At 38.9% G+C, this 11,856-nt stretch overlaps 2 pseudogenes; both read left to right on the forward strand.

Moving 5' to 3' along the window:
- Nucleotides 1–1,184: 1,184 nt before the first annotated feature.
- LOC148292573 (uncharacterized) lies at nucleotides 1,185–5,064 on the forward strand (annotated as a pseudogene).
- LOC148292574 (secreted RxLR effector protein 161 pseudogene) lies at nucleotides 4,563–5,285 on the forward strand (annotated as a pseudogene).
- The last annotated feature ends 6,571 nt before the right edge of the window (nucleotides 5,286–11,856 follow it).

Genomic DNA, 11,856 nt, shown 5'->3' on the forward strand with positions numbered 1-11,856 from the left:
CAAAAAGAGTACCACCAATTCCATCATTTTCCTCCAATGAAGACATGTTAAACCTTCCACTGATTTAGAGAGAGAGTATAGTACTAAACACAGACAACTATCAGAGGCATAATACACCCCATCTAGAAAGAGATAGAAAGAAAGAAGAACTGAGAAAACAGATGATCAGCAATTGAACGACAATAGATAAATTTAAACCAAGAAACACAAGAATTCATCAAAATCCTTGAAAATGAAGTAGAATCAAAACAATGCATCAAATCTAGAAAGTGATAGAAAGAAAGAAGAATTGAGAAAACAGATGATCAGAAATTGAATGAAAATAGATAAATTTAAACCAAGAAACACAAGAATTCATCAAAATCCTTGAAAATGAAGTAGAATCAAAACAATGCATACCCTCCAAATGCAAGCGGATGATCTTGTGTAAAGCTATCCCAATATTTTCCTGAGAAAGTGGAGGAAAATTTAGGAAACGACCTGATCTTGTATGAGGGCCATGTTAAAGTATCAACCCCAGCTCAACCTATTTTGAGGAGCAATCTCTACAAAGTTCTAGAAGTATAAAAGGAAATAAAGCCTAGAAAAGGAAGTCAACATTTGAGCTAGATAACTATAGAAAAATCTGGAAAAGTGAAGGAAGTTCCACCGACCTAGTAACTAGTATTGTAATAGATTAATGTAGTTGATTCTAGAAAGTTACATAGGCTATGTCGGCTAGGAATGGAGAATAGTCTAGAAAGTAAAAGAATTATGTAGCAAAGGCAATGGAATGGAGAGCTATGTCGGCTAGAACAACTATAAATAGGCATAAAGCCATGCTTTGTAACAATCAAGAAGTGAAGTGTGTGTCAACTAGAAGAGTGAGCTATAGAGCTAAGGAGTCATTGTGAGAAGTGTGAGTGAAGTGAGAAAGAGTGTTTGTAAGAGTTAGTCTTTCCTTTGAGAGTTGTCTTGTTGTAATATTTTGTGAGTCTAATACAAGTAAATTGTTTACTTGTTTTGTCTCCAACAAGTCTCTACATTAGAGTTGTGTACTCTAAATTTGCTTAACAATTGGTATCAGAGCGGGACGGTCAGTGACTGATTCTGCGGGAGCTTCTTTGAGTCGTGAAGAGTTTGTCTCTACAAGTTTGCATATTTAGTTCAAGCTTGTTCGGTACTACCGGAATTCTGCCGACACGATGGGTGATCTTCACGTAGTTGGAGGAATCACGAAGCTCAACAACAAAAATTACAACACGTGGGCGACATGCATGGAGTCTTATCTGCAAGGTCAAGATCTTTGGGATGTCGTCGGGGGCAACGATGTTGCACAACCACGAGAAGACAATAGCGACGCTTTGCGTAAGTGGAAGATCAAAGCAGGTAAAGCCATGTTTGCCCTGAAGACAACAATTGAAGAAGAAATGTTGGAGCACATAAGGAAAGCCAAAACACCAAAGGAAGCATGGGACACCTTTGCAACACTCTTTTCAAAAAGGAATGACACAAGACTACAACTTCTTGAGAACGAGCTGCTATCCGTTGCACAACGTGACATGACGATTGCTCAGTACTTCCACAAGGTAAAGTCCATATGCCGTGAAATTTCTGATTTAGATCCTATTGCTGCTATTGTGGAGTCTAGGATAAAAAGGATAATTATCCATGGTCTGAGACCCGAATACCGAGGCTTCGTTGCTGCTGTACAAGGGTGGCCTACTCAACCATCACTTGTTGAGTTTGAAAATTTGCTTGCCGATCAAGAAGCTATGGCTAAGCAAATGGGAGGGGTCTCGTTAAAAGGAGAGGAGGAAGCGCTCTACTCCAACAAAAGTAAAGGCAACTTCAAGCAACACTTTGGTAATGGATCAAAAAGAGATGGTGACAAGGCGAAAAGTCATCAAGGAGAAGGAAGTTCTCGGCTAGGGGGAGCTTCAAAGTTTCACGGCAACCGTGGTCAATCCAAGAATACTAAAAGATTCGAAGGTAAATGCTACAACTGCGGAAAGAAGGGCCACATGGCGAAAGATTGTTGGTCCAACAAAAGGCCCGCTGAGAGTAATACTGCTACTTCCAACTCAAAGGAGAAAAGTGAGGATGATTGGGACGCGGAAGCATCTCTTGCTATAGAGGAAGAGGAGATAGCTCTCACTGTGACGTCACCTGAAAGGATTGACTACAAGAATGATTGGATTATCGACTCAGGCTGCTCAAATCACATGACAGGTGATAAGGAGAAGCTGCAGAACCTGACTGAGTACAAAGGCAATCGTGTGGTGGTGACTGCCAACAACTCAAGGTTACCGATAACCCACATCGGTAAGACAGTAGTAGCACCACGATACAATTCTAATGAAGTGCCGCTTCAAGATGTCTACCATGTTCCAGGCATGAAGAAGAATCTGCTTTCAGTAGCACAACTGACATCATCAGGCCACTATGTCCTATTCAGTCCAAGAGATGTGAAGGTGTATCGAGACCTCAAGATCTCAGGGATGCCGACAATGGAGGGACGACGACTAGAGTCAGTCTACGTAATGTCAGCAGAGTCTGCATATGTAGACAAGACAAGAAAGAACGAGACAGCAAATTTATGGCACATGAGATTGGGCCACGTTAGCTATCACAAGCTAAGCGTGATGATGAAGAAGTCAATGCTCAAGGGTCTGCCTCAGCTTGATGTGAGAACAGATACGGTCTGTGCAGGATGTCAATATGGTAAAGCGCATCAACTACCATATGAGGAATCCAAGTTCAAAGCAAAAGCACCGCTAGAGTTAATCCATTCTGATGTGTTCGGGCCTGTTAAGCAACCATCGATTAGCGGGATGCGATACATGGTGACGTTCATTGATGACTTCTCCAGGTATGTGTGGGTTTTCTTTATGAAAGAAAAATCCGACACATTTTCAAAGTTTAAAGAGTTTAGAGAAATAGTTGAAGGAGAAGTAGGAAAGAAGATTATTTGTCTACGCACAGATAATGGAGGAGAATATACCTCGAATGAATTCTGCCAGTATCTACGAGAGTTTCGCATACGTCATCAATTCACATGTGCCAACACGCCACAACAGAATGGAGTAGCAGAGAGAAAGAACCGGCATCTTGCAGAGATATGTCGAAGCATGCTGCATGCCAAGAATGTGCCTGGAAGGTTTTGGGCTGAAGCCATGAGAACTGCAGCCCATGTGATCAACAAACTTCCTCAACCAAGGTTAGAATTTATTTCACCATTCGAGAAACTGTGGGATATGAAACCTACAGTCAGTTACTTTCGAGTATTCGGTTGTGTGTGCTACGTATTTGTTCCAAGTCATCTACGTAGCAAGTTTGACAAGAAGGCAATCAGATGTATCTTTGTGGGATACGACAACCAGAGAAAAGGGTGGAAGTGTTGTGACCCTACAAATGGAAGGTGCTACACATCACGAGATGTGGTGTTCGATGAAGCATCATCTTGGTGGTCCCCAGAAAAGGAGGTGTTACCAGACTCGAGAGAAATTGAAGATAAGCTGCAACAAAAGTTGGGGGAGCAAATTGTTCCAATCCGACCGGGTCCAAATGAGCATGAAGATTCGCTTGACGGTGACGATGACGAGCAAGAGGTTACTCAGAATCCTTGGCAAACTGGTGTACATCAACAAGCACTAGAAGAAGTTAGACCCAGTGAAGTAGAAATACCGACTCCACAGTCACAACCCAGAAGGTCAACAAGAGTACGGAAGCAAAATCCCAAATACGCCAACGCAGCCATAGCAGAAGACATAGTTGAACCTGAAACATTTGAAGAAACATCACAGAGTTCCGAATGGGTTAAAGCTATGGGAGAAGAAATCACTGCGCTAGAGCAAAATCAGACTTGGGATCTGGTGCCAAAGCCAAGAGATGTGAAACCCATATCCTGCAAATGGGTGTATAAGATAAAGCGTCGTCCTGATGGGTCGGTCGAGAGGTATAAGGCTCGGTTGGTGGCTCGAGGTTTCTCTCAGCAATACGGACTAGATTATGATGAAACGTTTAGTCCAGTGGCAAAGCTTGTAACCGTACGAGTCCTACTTGCACTTGCGGCCAACAAAGATTGGAACTTGTACCAGATGGATGTGAAGAATGCTTTTCTGCATGGGGAGTTAGATCGGGAAATCTACATGACTCAACCAATGGGATTTGAGAACGAAGTCCATCCCGAGTATGTGTGCAAGCTGAAAAAGGCACTTTACGGATTGAAGCAAGCACCAAGAGCATGGTACGGTAAGATTGCAGAATTTCTCTCTCGAAGTGGTTATTCAGTGACCCATGCAGATCCTAGTTTATTTGTCAAAGCTAATGGAGGAAAATTAGCTATCGTGCTGGTATATGTGGATGATCTAATCATCACTGGTGATGATGAGGAAGAAATTCACCGGACGAAGGAGAATTTGTCAGTTCGTTTTCAGATGAAAGAACTGGGACAACTCAAGCACTTTCTTGGGCTAGAGGTCGATCGCACACAAGAAGGAATATTTCTGTGTCAACAGAAATATGCAAAAGATTTGTTGCAAAAGTTCGGGATGCTTGAATGCAAGCCAATCTCAACGCCAATGGAGCCCAATGTCAAGCTGTGCGCATATGAAGGCAAAGACTTGGAAGACACAACGATGTATCGACAATTGGTGGGTAGTCTAATCTACTTGACATTGACTCGGCCTGACATTTCGTATGCAGTTGGTGTGATGAGTCGATACATGCAAAATCCAAAGAAGTCTCATTTGGACGCAGTACGACGAATACTGAGGTATGTGAAAAGTACAATTGACTATGGTCTGTTGTACAAGAAAGGTGAAGATTGCAAGCTAGTTGGTTATTGTGATGCTGACTATGCGGGAGATCATGATACTCGTCGATCAACTACCGGGTACGTGTTTAAGCTTGGTTCAGGAACAATTTCTTGGTGCAGTAAGAGACAGCCGACGGTATCTTTGTCAACCACGGAAGCAGAGTACAGAGCAGCAGCAATGGCAGCTCAAGAGATCACGTGGCTAACACAGCTGATGAATGATCTACATCAATTGGTAGATTATTCAGTGCCGTTATATTGTGATAATCAATCAGCAGTTCGTTTGGCGGAAAATCCAGTCTTTCATGCAAGAACCAAACATGTGGAGATACACTACCATTTTATTAGAGAGAAGGTTCTGCAAGAAGAGATTGAGATGAGACATATCAATACAGATGATCAAATTGCGGACTTGTTCACAAAAGGTCTGAGTACCAGCAAGTTGGAAAGATTTCGTCATCAGCTCAATGTGATGCAAAGGATGTGAGCTGGTGTTGAGGGGGAGTGTTAAAGTATCAACCCCAGCTCAACCTATTTTGAGGAGCAATCTCTACAAAGTTCTAGAAGTATAAAAGGAAATAAAGCCTAGAAAAGGAAGTCAACATTTGAGCTAGATAACTATAGAAAAATCTGGAAAAGTGAAGGAAGTTCCACCGACCTAGTAACTAGTATTGTAATAGATTAATGTAGTTGATTCTAGAAAGTTACATAGGCTATGTCGGCTAGGAATGGAGAATAGTCTAGAAAGTAAAAGAATTATGTAGCAAAGGCAATGGAATGGAGAGCTATGTCGGCTAGAACAACTATAAATAGGCATAAAGCCATGCTTTGTAACAATCAAGAAGTGAAGTGTGTGTCAACTAGAAGAGTGAGCTATAGAGCTAAGGAGTCATTGTGAGAAGTGTGAGTGAAGTGAGAAAGAGTGTTTGTAAGAGTTAGTCTTTCCTTTGAGAGTTGTCTTGTTGTAATATTTTGTGAGTCTAATACAAGTAAATTGTTTACTTGTTTTGTCTCCAACAAGTCTCTACATTAGAGTTGTGTACTCTAAATTTGCTCAACAGGCCATGCACAGGAGGGAGTGTTTCTGACTCTGGCAGGAAGAAGTAGTGATGAACAGCTAGCGAAAACCATGGCGGTAGAATTCAAAGAAAGCGCTCAGACCGAGAAAGGAAATAGAAGGAACTAACATAGTTAGAATCTAACTAAAATCGTGTATATCACGTGAGCTAGCCTTACCGCCTCCAGCCATCTTGAACAAAAATAATAAAATAAATAAATAACTGCCTCTTGACCCAAAAAAGGGGCACAACGTAAAGCCCAACTCTCTGCTACTATAATTGTTGTAAGGCCCAATTTTGCAAGTGCTTATATAAAAATTATAGTTTTGTTTAAAATTACCCATAAGAAAAATCACAACCCGCGAGTTAGCTTCACTTTCACCCTTCTCCCTTCTTCTCCTTTTTATCTCTCTATGCGACAGTCAACAACCTCACATCCATGATCCAGCCCCCTCCCTCTACCTCTTCTCCCACCACCCAACCCTTCTCTTTCTCTCTCTTTGACATCCACGAAACTCAAGTTCCATATATGGGTATTTTTTTCCTTCTTCTAACTGGACTGACATACACAAAATTGAATTTGATCTAAGTTGGCTTTCAGGTAGGTGTGGGGTGGGATGGTCGTGGTGGAAGGGTGGCTAGCAGGCTAGGGTGGTTAGAATGGAGGAGGAGGCTGGGATGGACGAATTTTCTCCCTTTTTTTTCTAATATTTCTTTTAATTTTTTATTTACAAATTTTACAAAGAAATATTCATGTACTATTTCATAACTTACGATACGTTTTAGATTAATCATTATACCCACTTTCTCTATTTTGATTTCCCCCCATAATTCTATTTTTTTTAAATGAAATTTCAAAAAGCATTCTTTGTGGGTTTGGGACAAGGTAATATTCCAAGAGATGTATGGAGCCAATACGAGTTGCTCTGGAAGATCTCTGAAGGCATAAGAAGTAAGAGCAAAAGCATCATGGAGACATAATGCTTCTTCTTTCACTTTCACTTTCGATAATGATGCTTTCTTTACTAATTTCTAAATACATTATTAAATTAATAAATGATCGGTTAATTCATATAGAATTAAAAATTATATTTTGACCCAAAAAAATAATAATAATTAAAAACTATACTGGGTATTTGTTAATGTGTTATAAATAAATACCACTTTATGGAGTTTTTTTAAAGATAAAATAAACTCAAGTGAACGAGCCATGAATAATACCTCTTTATTATTTTTCATTCCGTTAGTTTATAAATTCAAAATATTTTTTAATTCAAAATTTGAAATATACACCAAAATTTTATCCTGTGTATAATTAAAAGTATTCCAAACCATGTTCACTAATGAGCCAGTAAAATGGCAATAATACTTCAATAATAATTCACTCAATGTTTGTATGGATTGCTATGTATTTATTATGAATATTGGAAGTTATAGCATAGAAAATTAATAATAAATTGAAGAGAACAACATGTAGCTTCGGAACATGTTTAGGGTCTCCTTAATTCCATACTAATCTCTGCTAAATGTTTGATTTTCATCATTAATTTAACAGCTTATTAAGGGCTCGTTTGGGAGTGCTTCTTTCCAAAGCGCTTATGCCAGTAGCGCTTATGTTAGTAGCACTTATGACATAAGCACTTCTACAAAAAGCAGTTTGTCGTTTGGATATCACATTTAAAAGTGCTTTTGCACTACATAAAAGCGCTTTTGATATTTTGTTGAGTGTTTGGTTGACATAGTATAAGCGCTTTATAGCATTGACAACCCTTCCCAGTATTTTAATCTCTCACAAAGCCATATATGTTTTCCATTAATGCATCTGTCTTTTTCCTTTTCATTCAATTTCAATCAAAATATATGGAAAGTATATATGTGCTGAAATTTGAAAGTAGTGAGCGAGGGAGTGACTGAGGCAACAAATAGACAAACAAACCATAAATTTAAGCAAAAGGGAAAACACCAAAAAAATCAAACAAGAAAAATAAACATGAGATATGCGCCTGTAAAGGGTCGGCTTCTCTGTCTTTTGTCTCTCTGTCTATGTGAAAAGCTCAAGTGGGTTCTGTCTTTCTGGGTTGCTTGCTCCTTTCACTTTCTTTCCTTATTTTCTGTCTCGGGTTGATGTGTTTTTGGTATATTTCAAGGCTAAAGAAGCTAAACTGAAGCTGTTTATTGTTGCGAAGATAATAAATGCAGGCATATATGATCACAACGTTTTTCAAGGCTTCATTTATATAGGGAGGTTTCTTTGGGGATTTTTTCAAAGTTCTAACTTAGTCTGGAAGTTTGGGAACTGGAAATGGTGGAAAAATGTCTGAGAAGAAGAAGGCAGAAGAAGAAGAAGGGTGTTGCTGAAGAGTGATGAGGATGAAGCTTCGTTGCCGACCAGAGTTAGCAGTGTGTGTGAGAGAGATGGAATAGAAGCTGTGTTTTGGTGTCTGTTGGGCCTTTCGCGGATAGAGAAAAAGAGAGAGGGTATTTTGGCATTTAAAAAAATTAAATATGGGTATTTTCGGCATTTTAAAAGTTTCATTAAAGGGAGCCAAGTGCTTCCCGTGTTTTTGTCCTACAGCGCTTTTGAGAAGAAGCACCTCTCAAGTGCTTCTTCCAAAACCACTCCAAGTGCTTTTGGATCTCACCCAAAGCGCTTTTGCAATTTTTGCCAAACACCATTTTTAAAAGATAGAAGCGCTTTCACCCATTTAGAAGCGCTTTTCGCTGCTCCAAAAGCACTCCCAAACGAGCCCTAAGATGATTAGATTCCTCGGTTCGGCTTTTTCAATCTTTACCTAATTCTTAGTCTCTGCAGTGCTTGATTGGAATTAGTAGCAGCTAATTACAATTTAGCAACCAACCAGGGATAATTATAATAAAGAATTAATAAAGGTAATTGTGTTACGACACGAAATTAATGGTGTCTTCTTTTGGAGCTCGGCCTATGTGAAAAATACAAAAGAAGGGTTTGGTTTGATAATTTAACACAGCTGGGTAAAGCAAATGTTACTTTACAACTGTGTAAGGCAAATCTAGAACCTTGGTCAGATTTGGGAGGGGAGGGAATTGGGGGTCCATGGGAAGACTTAGTGGTGCTGATCAAAGTTCCATTTATGGCACGACGCTTTGGCTGCAAGTCTTCTAAAAGTCTCTTTCTGTCTTTGCTTTCCAAAGCTGTCATGGCTCATGGGTTTTGAACTTTCACGCGTGCACCATTACAAGGAGCCATGGCATTCATCTACATGCTGTATTGATGGTAAATGATGTCAATAATTTCACCAAGTCACTAAGACATGCATTATGTCTTTTAAGAGTTGAATATCTCTTTGATAGCTGAATACACCATATCCACGTAATGAGATATCTGTCTTTCAGGTTTTGAATTTCTCTTTTGATTGCTGAATATGGGATATTCACATAATGAAAGAGATAGATTCATATCCTATGATATCTCTCGGGGTCTATAGAATGAAAAAGAATTTTCTTTAATGGGCTTTTGAGTTATGGGCTTGCCTACATTTTTGATTGTGTGTATATTAGTCCGTTGATTGTGAGGACCAAACCCAGGTGGTTAGGCCTTCCTTTCGTTTGTGGGGCCTCTGATCCCCATAAGAAGTGTTCACCTCAGAAGATGATGATCCGTATTTATTTATAGCCCACCAAGAGAAACTGACCCATCGATGTTTCTAGACCAGTAAAGCCAAGAAAGACCAAGAATATAGAAAAAAGATTAAAAGAAGAACTGTTTAATGAATAAATAGACCCTACCAATTAAGAAAATAATTACACACACTAATCCAAACTACAAAAAATTACACACCAATTCCACCAAGAATTAATCAATACAAATGTCATAATGGGGCGGATTAGGGATGCCGGCATCAAACAACTTACCCACATCATTTTTGTAATGATATGATTTTTTTTTTTCCCTTCCAAGTGTGATCTCATGGATGATAAGCAACATAATGCCCTCATAAAAATTTGATAAAACAAGCTTAATTCCGAACGGAGGACATCCCTTTGCAAAATTTTAAGCCCATCAATCCTCATATTTCTTGGCCTCCCAAGTCCAACCTTAGGGTAACTATTGTTTGCCATTAGCCACTCTCTTTGATTTCTTGCCAGCTTGAATCTTCTTGTAAAGATTCTTAGTTTTAATGGACAATAAAATGTTCAAACTAAACCCAATAACACAGGCAATGCCCATGATTATAAACACAAGCCTGTAACAATGGGCACCAACACAGGTATTGCCGCTTTCGGACTTGGTTGTGGCCTGAATATGGTATAATATCCATCAAGCAGGCCGGAGAAGAGGAAGGAGCCGAGTGGAAGATTGAGGATCAGAATGTTATAGATAAGTCCATAGTATTTGAGACCAAATAGCTCGGATGCAGTTGGACCGTGATGGCAAGCCGAATTCCATAGCATATTCTGACGACGATCGAACCGGGCATGGCAATGGCCAAGAGCATGTAGCCAACGGTCATTAGAATCTGAGAAGCACTTCCCATGAGGGTGTTGTTGAAGTAGGAATTGAAAGAAGAGGGCTTGCATTTTTGTAGGTGAGCTTAGTGGTGACTGGTGGTGAGGACCTTAGGAGGAGGGGGAGGTTAATTTTCCGTTGTGAGGACGAAGAAGAAAAGTCAAAAAAAAATATTAAAAAAACTTACTTTCCAAAAAACATATTATTATAAAATTTAGTCATAATCCAATCACACTTACACCAAACTAGAACAAGTGTTATCCAACTTATGCAAAGCCAAACCAATCCAAGACAGTTAGTCTAGTCCATGACAATCAGCCGTACCAAACGACCCATAGGGGACCACTTCATTAAAGTAGGGTATGCCCCTCTAAATCTCTGATGCAAAGCAAGCGCAAAACATATAAAAAATAACATCAAGTATATATATGTTTTTAGTTTATTTTGTTGTTTTTCATTTTTCTGATCAAGTTTTATTTTTTGGTTATACCCTTAGTTGGTTTCTCTGTTTTTGGGCTATTGGAAACAGCCCGATTTCTGAATCTCTTTATTTATTTATTTATTTTATTTGAGGTAAGTGAAATTTTGGACATAGGCACTCTTTTTCCTTGTTCAATTTTGTACCCACTGGTTTTCTGAAAAGGTTTTAATGAGGCCATGCAATTTGTAATTTTTGAATACATTTATATTATTAATTATATAGTTTTTAAGTGCTAATTCTAAATTTCTATTTTATGCACATGACCATGGTTTTTAATTAGATAGCTTATAAATCCTAAACTCAAAACTCTCAATTCCTAAATGATGTCGTTTTAGACAGAAGCGCAAGATCAAATATAAATAAAAAATGAGATCTTATTCCACATAATCATTATTCAATTTACAAGCTTTTAATTTAATATAATGTTCCATGGGCCAACAATCTTTGGGTCAAGCCGACCTAATAAAATGGGATTTTAAGGTTGGTCCAAGTCTTATGAGTTAGAAGTGGGTCGACCCATGGGAAAACGGATAATAAAAAACCACCCTAAACAATAGATATTTATAAATAAACCCAATCATAGACATGTATTTATAAAAAAACTCAAATACTATTTAAACATAGAAACACACCCAAAATCAACCCCACAATCAACAATTGTATATTTTTTGGGTGTGTTTATAAATGGGTTTTGAGTGTGTGTAATGATGGGTTTTGGGTGTGTTTATAAAGTGTTTTGGGTGTTGGAATTTTTTATAATTCCAGCCCCCATTTTGGGTGTTTTAGTGAAACTCCCAACAAATAAATCAAAACCAACGTCATTTCCTTTTGCGCATAAACCTTTCCGTCGTCAAACACACTACAGTGATTGTGGCAGTACGAGCAAAATCCCCAAACCCCAAAGCTTAGTAGTGGTAGCTACAAAGCTCGAAGCTTCTCCAATGGCATCCTATAAGGTTGTCTCTAGGTTATCGTCCCGATTACAACCCTTCAAATGCAATCTCAACAAGAGGACTTCAACATTCTTTCATTT

This window comes from Prunus avium, chromosome 8 (genome assembly GCF_965620075.1).
Source record: "Prunus avium chromosome 8, drPruAviu1.hap1.1, whole genome shotgun sequence".
NCBI lineage: Eukaryota > Viridiplantae > Streptophyta > Magnoliopsida > Rosales > Rosaceae > Prunus > Prunus avium.